Source organism: Sebastes umbrosus, chromosome 1 (genome assembly GCF_015220745.1).
Source record: "Sebastes umbrosus isolate fSebUmb1 chromosome 1, fSebUmb1.pri, whole genome shotgun sequence".
In the NCBI taxonomy this organism is placed as follows: Eukaryota; Metazoa; Chordata; class Actinopteri; order Perciformes; family Sebastidae; genus Sebastes; species Sebastes umbrosus.
Window position 1 is genome coordinate 32081593 of NC_051269.1, and position 3397 is coordinate 32084989.

Consider the following 3397-nt stretch of genomic DNA (forward strand, 5'->3'; position numbering starts at 1 on the left):
TCCGAAGAGGAAGCAAGGGCATTAACGGTGTATGTGTGTGTGTGTGTGTGTGTGTGTGCGTGTGTCAGAGAGAGAGAGACCATCTGTTTATCAGCTGGACCATCACGTGACTTACTGCTCCACCACAGTCATTCCCTGTCCTTCATTTATATCCTTTAATGAATTGCAAACAAATGTGTATTTACTTCTAGCACTGATGTGGAATGTAAATGCATTCTGGGCTGCTGTGGCAATTAAGCTAAATGAGCTAAAATGTAGATGAATGTTTTTTAATATATGTGGTTATGGGGTGTAATAGGCGCCACTATCTTGTAAAGCAAATGCTGTGCGAAAGCTCAAATAGATGCCGATGAAGGTGTTTGATTACTTGTGATTACACTGTCTCTGTGCACATAACACCCTCACACACAAAACTCACCTCCCCTTCTAATTAAGCAGGTAATCCTCCCCTCATATTCCCTTCACACACAGCACAGATGCTGCTGAAAGACACGCTCAGAGAGGGGGGGGAAGCAGGAGAGAGCCGCTTTGATTCAAATGCTCATGAGCTGGGCTTATCTGCAGGGTTCATGTTGCAGCAGACATGATCAGAATACACGCCGAGGTGCCTGCCATGCATTGTGGGTTCAAGTCTGGATCTTGAGACTGTCTCCTTTAGTGCCTTTCAGCTACTCCCCTGCATTGTGGGAGACAGCAGAGATGACAGAAAAATAAATGCGAATGCTATAAGTCACGAAGCTGGATGTTTCTTGCACCTTACCAGTGTTGCCAGATCAGATTGTCAGCTTCCAGCCCAATCACAACTTAAAACCAGCCCCAATAATAACCATTAGGCTACACGATAGAAAACACATCACAAGCAAAGCTTTATATCTGCATCAAATCACCAAAGATAAAAATGTAGGGCTGTCATATCGCGTTAACGCCAGATCATTTTAACGCCACTAGTTTCTTGAACGCATTAACACAATCGACATTTCAGAGATTGTAGCAGGCTCAGTTTTAAAGCTAGAGTGAAGATACTGGTATCATATGGAACTGGAAAAACCTAAGGAATCCACTGGTACCAACCATGTCATACTAGCTTGTTGCTAAGAAGGCTAAATAATGCTACGAAGGTAAATATAATGGTAAATTTTGGAGAGGAAAAACCGTCATGGCAATTTTCAAAGGGGTCCCTTGACCTCTGACCAGGAGATATGTGAATGAAAATGGGTTCTATGGGTACCCACGAGTCTCCCCTTTACAGACATGCCCACTTTATGATAATCACATGCAGTTTTGGGCAAGTCATAGTCAAGTCAGCACACTGACACACTGACAGCTGTTGTTGCCTGTTGAGCTTGATTTTGCCATGTTATGATCTGAGCATATTATTTATGCTAGATGCAGTACCTGTGAGGGCTTCTGGACAATATTTGTCATTGTTTTGTGTTGTTAATTGATTTCCAATAATAAATATATACATACATTTGCATAAAGCAAGCATATCTGCCCAGTCCCATGTTGATAAGAGTATTAAATACTTGACAGATCTCCCTTTAAGGTACATTTTTAACAGATAAAAAATGTGTGATTAATCTGCGATTAATCGCGATTAATCATGGACAATCGGGCGATTAATCACGATTAAATATTTTAATGGATTGACAGCCCTAATAAAATGTTAAATAGGCTATCGCAATCCACAAAGAATGCAGTCAGACAACCAAATACGGTAATTCCCATGTCAACGATGATGACATCAAGGTATGTAGGTCCTCCGTTATCCCTAACCACATTTGAATGCAACTCATGTCAATCAAATATTTCTCAAACTAAATATCACAAATTCAAAAATCACAATATTTTCAAAACCCTGCCAAATGTTGACAACAGCAGCCCAAATTTCATCTACCAGCCCAACGCTATTTTTCCCAGCCCAACTTAATCAAAAGTAAACCAGCCCAATCTGGCAACTCTGCACTACTACTCTAAGTGTGTGCTGTACACGTAGACCCTCGTCTGCTGGAGAAAGCGTCAAGTGAACAGTAGCTGAGGAGTCACTTCATTACCGATTCAGTTTGAAAATGTTGCCTCAAAGTACTTGAAGGGAGGTCTGATTGAAGACAGATCAATGAGCAACAACTCGCCCTGCTTTAGAGAAAAGTGGTTACTGTAGTCTGCAGGAATTGATTGATTGAGAGAGAGAGAGCAGTGCTTTGGAATAGATTCCTATAGCACTAGTAGCAGCCTTCTAACCCACTAATGGTTATTTTACTGCATAGCTAAGTTAGGGTTATTACATCTGAGATCAGTGAAAACCGGCCAAAACGTATTTTGCAATCTCATGAATGGGGTTTATTCTCACTTCCAGTGAGTGTGCGTGGGAGAAAGAGCTCCTGTGCGTGCCCAGCTTTGTAGTACATCAAGGTAAATGTTGACCTTTTAAGAAATACTTGTATTTTCTCTCTGGCCTTCACCTCCCCGGGACGAGAGCGATCAAATGTGACAGGTGGAAGCAGGCCTATAATAAAGCAATAAACCTGTAGTCCTCCTGCTGCAGACTAAACCTCATTTGATGTCTCGCCGCACTTCGTATGCCTTCCTGTCGTTTCCAGTCGTTTCCAGTCTACAGACAATGCTAGATGTTTCCTGTGTGTTTTGTCTCAGTAGATTGTGGATTTTGTTTTAGTGCAACGACACTAATTTCAGAATATCTCTAGTCTGGTGCAAGCTGAATTTAGATTGACATGATAAAAGAGGCGGCAGCAGGAACAAGAGCAACGTGTTTGGCCTAGTTAGGACACACAGTGAGCTGTCCATGGTCCTGAATCCATTTCATACCTCTCCGTCTTTTACTCTCTTTCACTTCACCTCGGCCTGTGCTCTATTGGCATGGCATACAGACTCCATACAGTGCTAAAGCAGAGGGTGACAAAATGAATTACCTTCCCTGCGCAGAAAGATCAGTCTGATAAGAACAGATGGGCACATCTACAGTGTTGTTTTGTATTCAGTGTGGTTGCCCGTTTACCTTAATGGGAGACAACAATCAATACATCTTGCAGAAAGAACAATAGGACCGAATACATACAGTGTGTTGTTCTTTTGTCCTTCTCTCAGTTCACTTCACTGCATATATGCCTTATTGGCTTTACATGAAATAAGCTTAAGGCTGAAAGTGAGCTCAAATGTACTCGGTACTCCTCTCTCTTTCATTATTATGTTTTTTTTTTGTTTTACCTCCTCAACTATAAATCATGTTGCATTTCTGTGGAACATTTCTGAATTCATGTTGTGCAGTTTTACATCTTGTCATGTATTTTCCCTACAGTTTCACAGCAGCCATTGGTTTTCATTTATTTCTGCTTTGTACACTCTTTGTATTGTCTCTTAAAACAAGCTGATGTTGTGT